Below are 18461 nucleotides of genomic sequence, written 5' to 3' on the forward strand. Positions count from 1 at the left end.
TGTGTAGTCCTAAATGCGTCAGCAAAAAAGTTTATGTGCTGATCTCATAAACCATGTGGGCCACCCTAATTTCACATCTCTGAAAAAAATGTCTGAAAAATATGGAGAAACTTTGCCGAAGACACCATATATCTAAAATTGACGGTTTAGGCGCAATCATTTTTGTACTCCTAGATATGGCTTTGGGACCAATGTGCAGTGTGTGCCGATGAAAAATGACTGATTTTTTATTTAAAAAAAATATATCTCAAAAACTAAAAAACATACATCGCTGAAAATTTGACAGTAAACGTAAAATTTTCTGGTCACCCTTATCAAAAACTCCAAAAATACGTGTATCCTCATTTCGGATAAGGAACAAAAAGGCAAATTTTCACGGAATTCGGTGACCCACTAGATCGGTTTTTCATGGAATACCTGAAACCAAAATTCTGATAATGATTTTTATTTTTTTTATATTTCTCACAGGAACTAACATTTCTAGGGTAGATTCTTCAAAATATCCTGGACTAGATTGTTCTAAAATTTCAAAAGGAATTTTCACAATAGCCAGCAAAATGCTTGGCAACAATTATCTTTTCTTTCGATTTATTCAAATTGAATTTACTTCATTCACTGATTTTTGTCAGATGTCATGAACTTGATTTACTAACTTTTGGCAGACCTCATGCAAATAAGTGTGCGTTAAAAATGTGGCCCGCGAAACAAAATTGTTTCTCCGATTTGGCCCGCGGCTAAAAAGGTTGGACAAGCCTAAAGTAGAGCTTTATGAGAGGAAACTCGCCAATCAAACGATTTCATCCACTATTTATTGCGGGTGGGCTGCAACTTGTATGAATTCTCAAAATTCACGATGTGATTTTAAGTTTAAAAATTTGAGAATATTTTTAGATGATCAAATTTTCACTTTATACCGCAGTTAACTTTCATCCAGCCAACATACTTTTCACATGCAAAACACAGAGTCTGTTCATGCACACCAGAAAAATGCTACCGCATCGGTGGTTCTTTTTGTGCGATTGCTTTTTTTGCTTTCTTTGCTCACGATCGCCCGAACACATTTACTGTAGAGGGCATCGCATCTTTTTATTTTGACATGCAATCACGCGTCCGATTCCCTGTGGTATTTCTACAATAACACCATATATCGGCCAATTATATCAATACTGTCGTACAATTGTTTGTAATCCATCTATTATAATCATAATCAACCCAATTCTTCACAAAAACGGTTATGAACTGAAAAAGAAACGGCTGTGAGCAGACTCTGCTCATTCAGCAATCACGCTCTTTCTACATTTGTTTTGTTCTGGTTCTCAAATGCAATAATCTGTGTGCAAATCTATCGTTGTTGGTTTGTGAGCGTGTCGGCGTGGATCCTGCTTTATATTGGTTCATTTTGCGTAAATGGCATGATTCTTTCCACCACTGGCAGCAATCCCCGAATATCGAAACGTTTGTTTGAAAAAGACGTTCGTGAGGAATTTTGTTTTTCTCCATTATGTACAACCGGTACTAAAAATACTTTCCTGAATATATTTTCCAATATCGTGAAGTACCTAATTTATCAGACGAATTTTGCCATACAAAATTATTCCATATAACTTTTTGGTTTATGTGCATATATGTAAGCATTACGCGTTTAGTATTGATTTTTACGATATTTTAGCGTACGAGGATCTTGGAATAAAATTCTTCTCAAAATATATTTTAGCGTACGAGGATCTTGGAATAAAATTCTTCTTAAAAAATATACGGCAGCGCCACTAAAACTCAAACCAGCTTGATCCCTAATATGTAGATTTCAGCCATCCAATATTATTTGCCGAAAAACTAACCTTCCGGCTTATCATGTTGTTGAGTTAGATAAGTTCTATAAAAATATCAATAATGACATCTACGGAAATTTTTTTTAATCAATTGTGTCACTATCAGACAGATATTGGGGCTCTGAACTGTTTGGTTAATCATTTATTAGCTATTTAGGATCTCCAAATTCAGAATATTGGAGAGGTTACTAGCACCATATAGCGAATTGATATTGGTTCAGTTCTCCATTTCAGATGGCCCTTGATCTATTGAACATCCAGTGTTAGTACATTGACACTCAAATCTCAACAATGAGCTTTGCCCAGAGAAGTCAAGGAAATTTCCAATACGAAATGATCCTGGGTCTACCGCAGTGGCGATTCCCTAACCTCAAATCTACCTGTTCCACGATTACAAATTCTGGATTTTCTCAACGAATTAGCATATACACAAATAGAGATTTGTTAGAAAGGAAGATTACAACCATTTATTATGTGTTTTATAAACTTAATTTGCCGAATTATCCAATTTTAGATTCGTAGAACAGGTAAAAAGTGAGGTTATGAGTCGCCTCTGGTCTACCGGGAATCGAACCCAGATATTTTCAGCATGGCTTTGCTTTATAGCCGCGTACTCTAACCACTCGGCGAAGGAAGGCACCACCAAAAAGTCTCGTAAATAAAATATAAGGCTTTGAGTGCAGCAACTTTGCCGAACACAAACTGGAGCCACCCAACTTTGATCTGCTTGTTAACTTTTGATACTTAAAATTGAAGATAATTTGTAACTAACGCCACTTAGCTGATAAATTCCCAATTAGATTTGTTGCTGCCAGATAGCAGATCTGCTGAACAGCTTTGCCGAAGATACCAACCTTCTAGCTCATCAGGATCTTGAGAATAGAAGAATGAAGAAAATTTGTAACTAGCGCCACCTAGCGGATAAATTTTCAACTAAGATTATTTTACTAAGAATTTCAGCAAGGTATCCCTGAGAGCGGACATGCTCAATAGGCGCTAATAATTTTAATCTTAATATATTATCTTAATATATTTCATAAAGTCAGACACATAAGTTAGTAATAAATCATGTTCATCCTATTTAAGAGTTTTGAAAGTTACAAATTAGTGAAATGAATTCAAGTGAAATATTTGACACGTGTACCGAACGCAAATAGAAAGAACGCAGTCCAAAGCACTTTGCGAGTCAGCACTCTGCTAGGATGCAGTGCAGAAAAATTACTCGTGCACTTCTCTTTCGAATTTAAGGTGCTGTCTCTCAGCGGCGCAGAGATTTGAGTCATAGTTGCCCACTGTCACTATCAAGGCTTGAAATTTGATGATTTGTACAGGCCGACTGCGATACAATTCAGATCGATCTATATCACATCAGCATCATGCTGTCTACTCCATCACCAGTGCATTGATGGCGAAAAACTATGAATATCACTGATGGGTTAGGTTTAGCTTTAAATTAAGTAAATAAAATGGCAATTTATCAGTACGATATTTTTGACAGTGCTGCAGATAGATTGAAACTATGTGTTGGTCACTGAAAAACATTCACAGCATGAATCACTCATTCTGCAGTGATTTTGATCTAGAGTGCGATGTCGCATCACTGCTGTTGGTTGTCAAATCAAAGTGATATTGATAGCTCGCAAGTGATATTGATAGTTCTAGAGCATCAGCCATCAGCTGATATGATTGATATTAAGCAACTCTGAGTAGAAAAAAAAAACAAATGAAGCAAAAAGTCGTGTATCTTAAATGTTTCTTGAATTTCATGAAAAAAATCGCTTTTTTTAGGTAAACTTAAGAAGTGCCAGCATGGTTGTACTACTTTTCCCTGAACGCCAGTTTCCCGAAGGCCGGTTTCCCGATTATCCCACTTCTCCGTATTGCCCATTTCCCCTAATTTTGCTTTTGTCACAAATTTGGTAATTTAATGCATTTCAAGGTGGTTATTGAACTGATCATCTGATATGCATTCTTCTTTGTTTACTTGGCGATTCTTTCGAGTTTCACCGACCTCGTCATCTTTAGCAAAATGTGCTTAGTCGAGAATGACAATATATCAACTTCTATTGATTGCCTATTGTTCCTTCAAGTACACCATGCTGTCACTGAAGACTATGCTTGACCTTTTTTGAACTGCATCACTTTCCGGGAAAACGGGTCATTCGGAGAAATGGCGTTCGGTAAAAAATAGCACAACCCATTCGTACCTTCTGCCGCAAATTATGGACGTCATTTTGGATGACCAATGTTTATAATATCTCATGTAAAACCTCATAGAATTAATCTTATACAATTCAAATACATCACAGCAAGCGTAAATCGCAATTGACCAATGCACGAGTTCACTAATTTGACGTTTGAGCGGTGCCGTTCCTATGGTCACGTAAAAAACACTGCACCGCTCAAACGTCAAAGGGTGAACATGTGCATCGGTCCATAGCACCATTATTTGACCGCAAATTCCACCAGTGCGATACAAAAATGTTTTACAAAATTGCACACAACTTTCGATCAAAAAACATTTTTTCTGCTTTTTTCATATTATGTGAAGAACTAGCTCAGCTCTTCAGTGTTGCAAAAACACCATGAAAAATAAAATCTAATATGGACGCCAAATATTTTTTTTGCAAATGAAGCTCCTTTGTTTTCTGTTTCCAGAACAATGTTGCTGTGGAGGGGTTGTAGAAGAAATTTCTGTGTTATGGCAGTTTGAGTGAGCCAATAATTGTCAAAAATAAAGGGGTCCTCAAAAACTGTTTCAATTCTAACTACCGAGGGGTTTGACCAACCAATTTGCAGTTTCTTTACTTACTCGACAGGAGCATTCGAATAAGCATAAATTTAAATTGTAAAAATCACTTACTGTCATACTCAGGCTTTATTTGATTCATTTTGATCTGAAAGATGGAGCAAATTCGTACGTTCACAATGAGTCAGGATAATGATAGCCTTTGAGCTACTAAAGCTACTCTGCCGAAGACGTTATCGTTCTAAGTGGTTAGGCTCCTGAGATCTGCAAAACAAAAGTTTCGTGCTCACTAGTGCCACCTAGCGGTCAAATCTCGAATCAATTGAGATACCATCAATTAGCGCTCCACCTCCAGAATAACTTTACTGAAGACCACAGTTTTAGAGATTATCTGGATTTTGAGAAATACCGATTTCAAATTGAAGTCTACTCGAACCGTATTAGAGTTTTCAAATTTCCTGGGATTTGATTTCCCGGGAAACGGGAAATAAAATTACCATTTCCCGGGAAATCCCGGGATCCCAGGAAATTATAAAAAACGTGAAAATAAAGCAAATTTGGTGGAATTTTATTTTTCAAATTATTTGTATTTCGTGTTTCGGGTTTCCTTTTGTAGACAGTCCCCTATTGTCGCACTAGTAGCTTTTTAAGGCCGTTTTACTAAAAACCGTTGCAAAAATTTTTATTTTTTATTTAATATTTTGAACATGAAGCTCAGAAACCAAGTACCATTGATATACAACTCGATTTTGTTAAAAAAAATGATCGAAATATACCTAACCTTGATCGAAATATAGTTTTGCTTATAATTTAAGCTCCCTTGCATCTATAGGAAACCAATTGTTCCTATAGTAGCACTACTAACAAAAACTATTTTTCATAAAACAACCTAAATAATTAAATTAGAACTTTTTTATATCAATCAAAAGCTTTTGATCCACTTTTTATAGTAAAAATGTATAAGTTTTGCAAAAAACACTGTTTTGATTTGTATTATAGGCTTTAGTAGCACAAGCGACAATAAATACAAAAAAAAAATGTTTTCGATTTTTTTGTGTTTTTATTTTCACAAAACCGTGATAAAAAGCTTTCAGACGTAAAAACAAAGTCACTGGCTTTATTTTTCGATTTTATTCGAATATTTGTTCTTAGTCATGCAGCTTAATTGACCCTATATGTATTTTATACCAGTAAATTTGTTGGTTATTTCTCTTCTTTGTGAGTAATTTATTCACGTTTCTCTGAAGAAATGTTAGCTTCATTTCAAACGCTAGGCTTCAGAACAACAAAGTTTATAGCATTAAGCAAAACTTTATAAGCCTGCTGAATTCATAAAACACATTCCTTGAAAATTCCTGTATTTTATATAGCGAAATTCGTCAAAAACGATATCTATCCCGAGCAGCACACATGTTATAATTGTGCATTATCAACTAACTGGTCATATATAAGTTGATAATACTCTAATATAACATGTGTATTGTTTGGGATTTTATGAACAACTTTTTCACTACAAAACACAAAAAATCAGCATCGAAATGTAACTAGTGATGTAGTGTAGTGTGTAGTTCATTGGTTAGAATTATATGATAAGTAAAAGGTACGATGTTTTTTGTTTGAAAATAAATAGTAATTTCTCTTTTATAAGGCTACCCGGGAAATACGGGAATCCCGGGAAACAAAAAATAATTTTCCGGGAAACGGGAATCCCGGAAAATCTCAATTCCCGGGAAATGTTCCCGGGAATGAAAACTCTAAACCGTATATAGTGCGTTCATTATTATGCAATTTCTATGTACGTTTGTTAATTTTACCCTATTATAAAGGGCCATACTGTAAACAAAAACTGTTGAGTATTGTTCTTAAGAACAGGGATGAGAAAAGTACTGGAGCAAACATTTACCGCCTCTACATTTACATCTTTCTACACCACCATCAAAATCCAAAGCAAACCATGACCGTTCAAAACAAAAAAATGTCACGGCTCTTCAAAACTGTAATCTTTTTCTTCCCAACGTTATTCAACCCCGAATGCGAAATGACTCGAGCACAGTGGTGACACGATTTTTGCGGTTTTCGGGGTTTTGCATTTTTGCTCGATAAAGGCAGCATCAAATTGAACTTATTTATATGTATCGCAATGGAATGAGTGTGCTCTTTCTGTTAGTAGTAATAGATTTCAATTAGTTGAAAACACAAGCGAAATATTAACGATTGAATGTTTTAACACTTTTTTCAGTCATTCATCTTGGAATGGCTGCCCGAAAACGGTCATAGTGGAGAGACAAAAACAGTCAAGCAGTGTGTGAACCGTTGGCTGCACAACGCCTGATGGTATTGATGCTGCTGCTGCTTTGTATTTTGGTTGACTGGCAGAATCGAAGAACTGTCGTGAATAGTGGTCACAGTTCGCAAGCCTGCTTAAGAAGATTCTTGAAGAATACATTTTGGTTTGGTGTCGATAGATATGTTTGTTGAAAAACGATAGCTTAAAAACCACAACTGTTGTACAGAGTACAACAGCACGGCAGCTCGAAGGTTGAAGAAAAGTATGTACATCTCAAAGAGTTCTCCGCCGTTCTACGCATAGTTGTCCTTCGGTTCATAAGAATTACCACGGCATACAAAACTAACAAGGCAGAATCTTTACATGAAATTTGAGTGTAAACATGTGACGATAGGAATGTAGCATATACCATCCGGACCACTTTTTACAGAAATTTGTTCGAGGTGGACAGGAATGACGTCGTCAAGAAGCTGTCATGACATGTCAGTTTTGGGAATACATCACCTTATTAGTATTGTATACCTTAATGCTTTACATAGAAAATAAAACAAGTAGGTGTAGAATGACAGTTCTTAATTTGCTATTTGTTTGAGTTATCCAAACTTGCAATATAACAGCATCAAAATGAGTTTTCAATATGATCTCAAACTTTACTAAGGTACGGAACCTAAGCATTCCCAAGTGAACAAGAAGTTTTAAAATATTTATGCAATATACATTTCCACGAATGTATGAATATAGAAACTACGAATGAATCAAATGTCGTTTCATATAGAAACGAGTATTTTAGTTCGACTCGTAATATTATAACTACAGAATCAACTCAATAGGCTTAATAGTTGTATAAAGACAATTTACACCGTCTTCAGCACATAGGCTGCACATACTGAACGATCACTAACATTAGGCAACGGACAACACGCAACACCCAGTAGTCCAATGATGAATTTTTCGTTTGATGAAAAGTTCCCACCGACAGGAGCGGGAATCGAACCCACACCCCTTGGTACAATATGCCTAGACGACCACGACTTTTCTCCTATCAAATTTCCAAAATCAAATGGGATTTATTACGTCCTGCTCTAGATCGGATTTGAGTTTATCACATATGCTATAAGACTTAACTTGTAAATAATTGGCTACCGGGTGTATTCTTGAATCTTGGAATGATATTGCTTTAAAGCAGGGTTTCCCAACCGGTGATCCGCGGATCCTTAGCGGGCCGTTATGATGTTTCAAAAGAAACTCATTGGAAAGTTTACTCTAAGCTGTTTCCAGCAGTGGCTTAGGCTGTGAACCGTTTCACCGATTCGTTTAGGTTTTAGTTAAAATTTGACAGTTCGATAGTTATTTCCCCTCCGGTTAAAAATAACTCTGCGTTGGAGCATGGTTGAACTTGATAGCTCAAAATTTATTTGCTGCTCCCGGTAATTTGAAAATAACTATTCATCTGTCAATTTTCTTCTGAAATACTACTGTCAAAACTCAAATGAGTCGACAGCGAAGTTTAATATAACCATTTGAGGGGAAAATAACTATCGAAATGTCAAATTTTAACTAAAGTTGCTAAGTGGCTCGGTAGCTTAGTTGGTTAAGCACTCGTCTAGCATACAACAGTCCTGGGTACGAATCCCAACTGAGCACGTGGATTATTTTCACATTTTCACTAATATTTTTCCATTTTTATCACGTGTAATGAGTTTATTTATTTAAAAGAAAGAAATCATCATTCTTAAAGAAATGTCTTGCAAGTATCCTTGAATGATTTTTTGATAATTCAATAGAGGATGAAATTGATAAAAATCAGTAGTAATCCGTAGATAAATAACTAGAGGAATATTTAAAAAAAATGTATCAGGAATATCTAGGTAACTTTTTGAATGATACTCTTGGGGATTGACTAAGGCACGTCCTGAAAGATTTTTTGGGGTGATTCTTGTACAGTGTGTGAGTTTTTATCGAAATCCTTTAAAAATATGTCCTTTTGCAACACTGTAGGAATTGTTTAAGAAATCTATAATACATTTTGGGAGTAATCCACTTGTACAATTATCTTGAATAATTTATGAAAAGTTTGTAAAACTCTTATATTACTTGAAGGACTTCTTCGGAAAAATTATAGGGTGATTCTTGAAAATAATTTTAATATAAATGAAGCTCCTTAAAGTTTATGAGTAATTTCTTGAAGTAATTCTCGGATGATTCAGGATTCCCAGAGTAATTCAGGAATCCTCGAATAAAGGTTTGGGAGTTGTTAAGTATGTTCATCTGAAAACAGAAGAGAATGAATTAAAGGAACTCGTCTTTAAATAATATTTATACTGCCAAATCAAGTGACATTTGCACGAACAATGAATTATTTCGATAAACCACACGTTGCTTGCTCCGACCATCAGTCGTCGACAAAAAACGTCTTTGATCGAACCCATATATTGTGAACAGTTCGTCTTTGCATTAGCTCGAGCAGGTCGCGTGAATATCGTGCGAATATTTGTAAACTAACGTCCGTGCATTGCACGGGTAGTGTAATCAAGGCTTAATACGAGCTTAAGGTTGTCTGGATAAGAACATGTAGATTAGGGTGCCAATGAAAATCGATTTTTCGAATTTCAAAAAGTGGTAGTGCTCAAAAGTTTTGTCTCCTCGAAAAAAGTCCCCATGCAAAATTTGAGCTCAATCGGACTTCATCAAGTGCCCCCCCAAAGCGTTCAAAGTTTGGCTTTTTTGACCCATGAAAAATCTCCCAAGGAGGGGGGGGGGTACATGAAATTCCCGAAATCGAAATTTTTAAGTTGGGGGAGTGAATTGAATTTGAAATGAACGATTTGAATTCAATTGCTGAGAAATTCAAGGCAATAGTATTGAAACATATCCTATATCATTGTTGGCCACTGAAAGCATATTATATGTGATATTTCATTAGGGTGATTCATTTACTTTCCATAAGGGTGGTCCTTTTTGTTAAAAAAATAAAACAATAGAATTTTAATTGAATATTGAAGACAATAGTATTGGAACATCTCTCACATTACCGCAAGCCATTTTCTACATTTAATATGTGGTATTTTATTAGGGTGGTTCACTTATTTTCCATTGGTGTTTGCCGAAAATTTAAGAAAAAAATCAAGAAATTTTGAATTTGATCCGTTTTTTTAGCACAATAGTATTTTAACACCTCTTTTATAATCGTAGGCCATTGTCTTCATTTTTGTTTTGAGAAGCTTTAAATTCCTCTGAATTCATGCGCCTCTAGTTCCATTTGATATGCGACATCATCGTAGGACACTGTTAACATATTTCATTAAGGAGTTTCTCTCATTTTCCATTAGGGTGCATCATTTTTCGTATAGTTTGAAAGCATGATTTCTCGCAAAAGTCTCGTCCACTTTCCTTAATTATGGTGTCATTGTGAAAATTTCAACCTTAATATCTACAGACCGAAAGATTATGGTGTGGACTACTACATAATATTAGCGTAATATTCGACGAAAAATGTAAAGGTAACTTAGTTAGCAACAAAAGAGTTTTCTAGAAGCCTCTCATTGTTAGAAAGGTCCTTTTGAAAAGTTTTGCGTGATTTTCATTCGAAATGCAACACTTCACTAAGCTGAACCAGTTCGGAGTCCTCGTCTAATACAAAATCCGCTTGCTACTTCGTGATTTCAGATGCACTCATCTCAGAGATCAAGCATTGAGCCTCAGTGACCTTTCCAATTTAGTTTTGCAAATTCCGAAGCAAATTGCAGAGAAAATTCTGAAGGAAATTCTAGAGGAAATACCGAAGGAAATTCTAGAGGGAATTACGAAGGAAATTCCAGTGGAAATTCTGAAGGAAATTTCAGTGGAAATTCCGAAAGAAATTCCAGGGAAAATTCCGAAGGAAATTCCAGACGAAATTTCTCAGGAAATTCCAAAGGAAATTTCGCAGGAAATTCTAGAGAAAATTCCGAAGGAAATTCTAGAGAAAATTCTGAAGGAAATTCCAGAGAAAATTCGGAAGGAAATTCCAGAGAAAATCCCAAAAGAAATTCCAGAGGAAATTCCAAAGGAATTTTCAGAGATAATTTCGAAGAAAATTCAAGGGGAAATACGAAAGGATAAGAAAGAAATTTCAAAGGAACTTCCGAGGCGAATTCCAAAGAAAATTCCGAAGGCAATTCCAGAAGAAATTCCGAAAGAATTTCCAAAGGAAACGCCGAAGAAAATTTCAAAAAAAATTGAAGAAGGGAATTCCGAAAGTAATTCCAAAGAAATCCAAAATATCTTCCTGAAGCAACTTACTGAAAGAAATTCATGAAGAAATTCCAAAGGAAATTCTGAAGTAAATGAGATATGAAGTTCCGAAGAATACAAAGGAATTTTAAAGGATACTCCTAAGAAAATTTTGAAAAAACAATTCGAAGGAAATTCCAAAGTAAATTCCAAGAAAATTCAACGGAAATTCTGATGAAAATTTCTTAAAACAGTCCAAAGGAAAATTCCGTAAAAAATTCCAATCAAAACTTCTAAATAAAATTCCGAAATCTTCATAGAACCTTTTTAATTTCAAAGGTTATTCCAAAGGAAATTCCGAGGAAACTCTATAACAAATTTGGAAATAAACTTTGGAAAGAAATTTCAAAGAGAATTTTGAAGGAAGTAATAAAGGAATTCCAAAGGAAATTCTGAAGAAAATTTGATAAGTAGCCTCAAAGGAAAACTGCAAAGGAATTTTAAAGGATACTCCTAAGAAAATTTCGACGGAAATTCCAAAGTTAATTCCGAAGGAAACTAAAAAAAATCCAACAGAATGTCCGAAGCAAATTCCAGAGGAAATTCTGACGAAAATTGCGAAGAAAATTCCAAAGGAAATTCCGAAAAAAATCCAAAGGAAATTCCGAAGAAAATTCCGTGCAAAATTTCAAAGGAAATTCCGAAAACTCCATAGGAAATTCTATAAAAAAAAAATCAAAGCTAATTCCGAATGAAATTCAAAAAGGAATTTTTAAGGAAATTTCGAAGAAAAAATCACAGCTCCAAAAGAAATTCCAAAGGAAACTTCGATGAAAACCTTCAAAATAAAAAGGAAATCCCGAAAAAAAATTAAAAAAAGACTGAATAAAATTCTAAAAGAAATTCTGAAGCACATTCCAAAGGACATTCCGACGACAATTCTAAAAAATATCCAAAGCATATTCAAAAGGGAATTTCTACGAAAATTCCTTAGCAAATCCCGAAGCAAATTGCAATGAAAAGAGGAAGTTAAAAGGAAATTTCGTAGAAAATTTCTAAGGAATTTTCTATGGAATACCCTAAGCAAATTTTGAAGAAAATTCTCAAGAAAACTCTGTAGAAATTCCAAAAAAAATTGTAAAGGAAATTTCTAAGAATATTCCGCACTAAATTTCAAAGGTCCAAAAGAAATTCCAAATGAAATTCCGAAGAAAGCTTTAAAGAAAATTTTGAAGGAAATTCCAAAGTAAATTCCAATGCTTCGAAAGAAATTCCAAATAATATTTCGAATACAATTCTGAAGGAAGCTCCAAAGATAATTACACAGGAAATTCCGAAACAAACTCTAGAAGAAATTCGGAAGGAAACTCCAAAGAAAATTCCAAAGCAAATTTCAAAGGAAACTCAAAAAGAAACTCCGAAATAAATTTCGAAGAAAATTCCAATGAAAAGTTCAAAATGAAATTCCGAAGGACACTTCATAGGAAATTTCGAAGGAAATACCACAGAAAATTCAAAAGGGCACTTCTAAAGATACCGAAGAAAATTCCACAGGATATTCCGAAGCAAATTCAGGATAAATTTCCAATTTTAATGAAAATTCCGTAGAAAATTTCGTAGAAAAGTCCAATAAAAATTTTTAAAAGGAATTTGGAAGGAAATTCCGATTAAAATTCCAATGGAAACTCCAAAGAAAATTATGATTTTTCGACAGAGAGGCCCACCGTCATGGAAAATAAGTGAACCATCCTAATAAAATACCACATATTAAATGTAGAAAATGGCTTACGATAATGTGAGAGATGTTCTAATACTATTGTCTTCAATATTCAATAAAAATTTTTTTTTTATTTTTTTAACAAAAAGGACTACCCTAATGGAAAGTAAATGAGCCACCCTAATGAAATATCACATATAATATGCTTTCAGTGGCCAACAATGATATAGGATATATTTCAATACTATTGCCTTGAATTTCTCAGCAATTGAATTCAAATCGTTCATTTCAAATTCAATTAACTCCCCACTCCCCCAACTCAAAAATTTACTTAGTCCCAAAAGGTCGATTAAAAAAAAAAATTCCAAATAACACCAGATCTCGACGTTTCATGCATTTCTAAGACATCTGGCATCAAAAAAAAAAAAAAAAAAAAATCGATTTGGGAAATTTCAGATGGAGATTTTTCATGGATCAAAAAAGCCAAACTTTGACCGCTTTGGGGGTCCACTTAATGAAGTCCGATTGAGCTCAAATTTTGCATTGGGACTTTTTTCGAGGAGACAAAACTTTTGAGCACTACCATTTTTTGAAATTCGATGGCAAAATTTTTCCCATACATTCCATTGACACCCTAATGTAGAAATTCTTCTATTCACGGAAAGACCATGAAGGATTTCGATTATAATGCACCGCGATGGCTATTTAAAAATTTCCAACATGAAGGAGAACGTGTGGCTTTAATCAGTCTTTTGATACTTAATACTCGCATTTTTGACACGACCAGTGAACTCAAGTGGGGCTCATAAAGCATTCAATCAGATAAGCAAGGGGTATAATTGCTTTGATTTATTGGGTGCATTTGCTTGGAATTGTCGTTTTCTTAGTTTTTTTTTTAATTTTCTGCTTGATTGAGTTGTTCATTAAATAATTGTCGTGGTTGGTGAAGTGTAATTGAAGTTCTCATGTAGCATGGCAAAAAGTTTTTGATCAACAATTTGTGGCCGGACTGCAGTATAATGACTGCCCAGTACTTAGCAGTGTAATTCAAGCGTAAAAACAATCTAATTATTCCACAAATGTCTAGCAAGCTCTTTTCCAACTGTACCTTAATTAAGGATTCCGCCAATTCCACTCCAATTGTCTGTGAAGACGCAATCCTCCCTAGAATAGACAACACCCCAAACTTCACTAATTGATGACCAAGGAATTAGTGCCGGCACACTGAAGATAATATCGCATTGATTGCGGTTTTTCGATACGCCATCATCATCGGTCGTCCTCAGAGTCTTGGGAGATCAGATTACTTTCCGAAGTAAAAACCAACTTTCTGTCGGTGGGTCCGAAGACTACCAGAACTTAGACACCACCATAGAAACATTCATATTGATGGTGGGAGGAAAGTTTCCAAATCACAGCGACGGGGGGTCTTCTTTGGTGTCGTGTTCCCCGTAAGCTGGACGCTTTCGGGGAGTTTTCGATCCAATCAACATGATACTACCCATCGGATACTGTTTCAGATGGTGTGGTCGGTCAACGCGAATGCCTCGAAGTATAAGTCACCACCAAAGCAGTTTGCTCCCCTAGGCAGCCGGTAGTAACTTGCTTTATTGCTGTTTTGGATCTACGGTTTAAGTTTCGATTGAAAGTTTTTAGTTTACTGACGGTTGGCGGGATGGTGTACCTTCCTGAAGACAGCGTGGAAATTTTTCGGGAAAGACGATAAACTTCTACGGTTATACGGGTATGCAGTTTCTTGACATGTTTCAAGTTGCTGGGGGATGGATCTGAATGTCAACGACATGCTTTAGAAGTGTGGAAGAAGTTGTAGTATCTTTATGAAGGTGTGAACAGTTATTTTCCGTGGATTGGTTTTCTGTTAGATGGGAAAAAGAAGTTTGCTGGAAGTCATAATTAAATATACGTAAAACTATATACAGTCAAACTTCCATGAGTCGATATCTCAAGGGACCATCCACTCATGAAAATATCGAGTCGTGGAAACAAATGACTTGGAAAGCCGTTTAAGGGGACCATCATAGTAACCATGAAATTTTGTTTTCAATATGGTTCTATGAGTCGATATCGAGTAATGGAACATCGACTCATGGAGGTATCGTTTTATATTGAAAAGTAAAAACTTTAACGCTTTCTATCTCAGTTAAATCATGAACAACTTTCTTCTTAAAATGATCCCATTTACCTCTTTGAGCACAATCATAATTTGCTTTTCCCCCCATCATCAACTGCATCCATCCAATCAGTTCTAATAAGGTGTAATGATCTTCCACTGACAACATTGTTGCAACTAAATCAGTCCCTCGTAAGCGTGTGAAGTTCTCTAAAACGAATGAAATAGCATCCGATTGATAGTCACTAGATGTGGCATGAATCATGATATTTTTTCTGAGCGCTCAGCAAGAGAAATCCGTTTGCTAGATGCTTTGACAAAACGACATGCAACATTGTTTTGATCACGCTATCGCACGGTAATTTGAAACCCGCTACACCTCCATGTCAATTGTTACATCATTTTGATAGCTTTGTACGATTCTCATACCTTCAAATCTTGATGAACTTGGCGGTTGAGTTCAACTTCGACTCACCTGTAATAAAAGAAGAAAAAATGTATAATTAGTGGTCAAGAATCAAGTGACAATCACTACATAACTATCTTTCACAACCAATGCCCTTCTGATGTAACATGAAACCCCCATCCCAATCGATATCAATCAATCTCCAATTGCCACTAATCAATTTACCACAATTGACCCACCGATCGAAAGTTTAACCAGTGCTGATTACCATCCCGATCGATGCAGGCAGCAAGCGCATCTTTTCAACGAGTAAATTGATTGGAAAAAATGTGATCACGATTGGTGTTCTCCGACACCCATCGTCATCACCCCTCTAGTCCGCTGTATTTCATTCAGAACAGTGCATAAACATAAACGCCCCGACCATCAGCATCATCATCATCATCATCATAAGCCATCGTCGTCTCAATCTAACGGTGTCGGGGCACGCTACGTACGGAACAGAGCAACCCGTGTAGAATGTGGGTAAGATGCACTTTTTCCGTCTGCTGGCCACCTCGGGTTGCCTGCCGGGTTCGATTGTCCAATCTCAATCGATTCAACGACACGGAAACAACAGTTTCGAGATAGCAATATAGCTATGGCTTAGCGATGCAAACGCGCAGTGGTTCTCAACGTAAATCATGAAGTAAACAGAAAAAGGGGAATCAACATAATCAGATCGATTAAGAAGGTTCAAGAAGATTCAGGAAGATTCAAGAAGATTCAGAGATTCAGAAGATTCCGAAGATATCAGAAGATTCAGAAGATTCAGAAGATTCAGAAGGAATTCCAGAAGATTCAGAAGATTCATTCAAAGATTCAGAAGATTCAGAAGATTCAGAAGATTCAGTAAGATTCAGAAGATTTAGAAGATTCAGAAGATTCAGAAGATTCAGAAGATCAGAAGATTCAGAAGATTCAGAAGATTCAGAAGATTCAGAAGATTCAGAAGATTCAGAAGATTCAGAAGATTCAGAAGATTCAGAAGATTCAGAAGATTCAGAAGATTCAGAAGATTCAGAAGATTCAGAAGATTCAGAAGATTCAGAAGATTCAGAAGATTCAGAAGATTCAGAAGATTCAGAAGATTCAGAAGATTCAGAAGATTCAGAAGATTCAGAAGATTCAGAAGATTCAGAAGATTCAGAAGATTCAGAAGATTCAGAAGATTCAGAAGATTCAGAAGATTCAGAAGATTCAGAAGATTCAGAAGATTCAGAAGATTCAGAAGATTCAGAAGATTCAGAAGATTCAGAAGATTCAGAAGATTCAGAAGATTCAGAAGATTCAGAAGATTCAGAAGATTCAGAAGATTCAGAAGATTCAGAAGATTCAGAAGATTCAGAAGATTCAGAAGATTCAGAAGATTCAGAAGATTCAGAAGATTCAGAAGATTCAGAAGATTCAGAAGATTCCGAAGATTCCGAAGATTCCGAAGATTCCGAAGATTCCGAAGATTCCGAAGATTCCGAAGATTCCGAAGATTCCGAAGATTCCGAAGATTCCGAAGATTCCGAAGATTCCGAAGATTCCGAAGATTCCGAAGATTCCGAAGATTCCGAAGATTCCGAAGATTCCGAAGATTCCGAAGATTCCGAAGATTCCGAAGATTCCGAAGATTCCGAAGATTCCGAAGATTCCGAAGATTCCGAAGATTCCGAAGATTCCGAAGATTCCGAAGATTCCGAAGATTCCGAAGATTCCGAAGATTCCGAAGATTCCGAAGATTCCGAAGATTCCGAAGATTCCGAAGATTCCGAAGATTCCGAAGATTCCGAAGATTCCGAAGATTCCGAAGATTCCGAAGATTCCGAAGATTCCGAAGATTCCGAAGATTCCGAAGATTCCGAAGATTCCGAAGATTCCGAAGATTCCGAAGATTCCGAAGATTCCGAAGATTCCGAAGATTCCGAAGATTCCGAAGATTCCGAAGATTCCGAAGATTCCGAAGATTCCGAAGATTCCGAAGATTCCGAAGATTCCGAAGATTCCGAAGATTCCGAAGATTCCGAAGATTCCGAAGATTCCGAAGATTCCGAAGATTCCGAAGATTCCGAAGATTCCGAAGATTCAGAAGATTCAGAAGATTCAGAAGATTCAGAAGATTCAGAAGATTCAGAAGATTCAGAAGATTCAGAAGATTCAGAAGATTCAGAAGATTCAGAAGATTCAGAAGATTCAGAAGATTCAGAAGATTCAGAAGATTCAGAAGATTCAGAAGATTCAGAAGATTCAGAAGATTCAGAAGATTCAGAAGATTCAGAAGATTCAGAAGATTCAGAAGATTCAGAAGATTCAGAAGATTCAGAAGATTCAGAAGATTCAGAAGATTCAGAAGATTCAGAAGATTCAGAAGATTCAGAAGATTCAGAAGATTCAGAAGATTCAGAAGATTCAGAAGATTCAGAAGAGAAGATTCAGAAGATTCAGAAGATTCAGAAGATTCAGAAGATTCAGAAGATTCAGAAGATTCAGAAGATTCAGAAGATTCAGAAGATTCAGAAGATTCAGAAGATTCAGAAGATTCAGAAGATTCAGAAGATTCCGAAGATTCCGAAGATTCAGAAGATTCCGAAGATTCAGAAGATTCAGAAGATTCAGAAGATTCAGAAGATTCAGAAGATTCAGAAGATTCAGAAGATTCAGAAGATTCAGAAGATTCAGAATTCAGAAGATTCAGAAGATTCAGAAGATTCAGAAGATTCAGAAGATTCAGAAGATTCAGAAGATTCAGAAGATTCAGAAGATTCAGAAGATTCAGAAGATTCAGAAGATTCAGAAGATTCAGAAGATTCAGAAGATTCAGAAGATTCAGAAGATTCAGAAGATTCAGAAGATTCAGAAGATTCAGAAGATTCAGAAGATTCAGAAGATTCAGAAGATTCAGAAGATTCAGAAGATTCAGAAGATTCAGAAGATTCAGAAGATTCAGAGATTCAGAAGATTCAGAAGATTCAGAAGATTCAGAAGATTCAGAAGATTCAGAAGATTCAGAAGATTCAGAAGATTCAGAAGATTCAGAAGATTCAGAAGATTCAGAAGATTCAGAAGATTCAGAAGATTCAGAAGATTCAGAAGATTCAGAAGA

General features: G+C 35.8%; 1 protein-coding gene across 1 annotated transcript in view; it reads right to left on the reverse strand.

The window, feature by feature from the left end:
- LOC5567283 (octopamine receptor beta-2R) overlaps positions 1–18461 on the reverse strand; it is a 410493-nt gene that overhangs the window by 256488 nt on the left and 135544 nt on the right. The gene's annotated exons all lie outside the window — the stretch shown is intronic.

Source organism: Aedes aegypti, chromosome 1, assembly GCF_002204515.2.
Source record: "Aedes aegypti strain LVP_AGWG chromosome 1, AaegL5.0 Primary Assembly, whole genome shotgun sequence".
Lineage (NCBI taxonomy): Eukaryota > Metazoa > Arthropoda > Insecta > Diptera > Culicidae > Aedes > Aedes aegypti.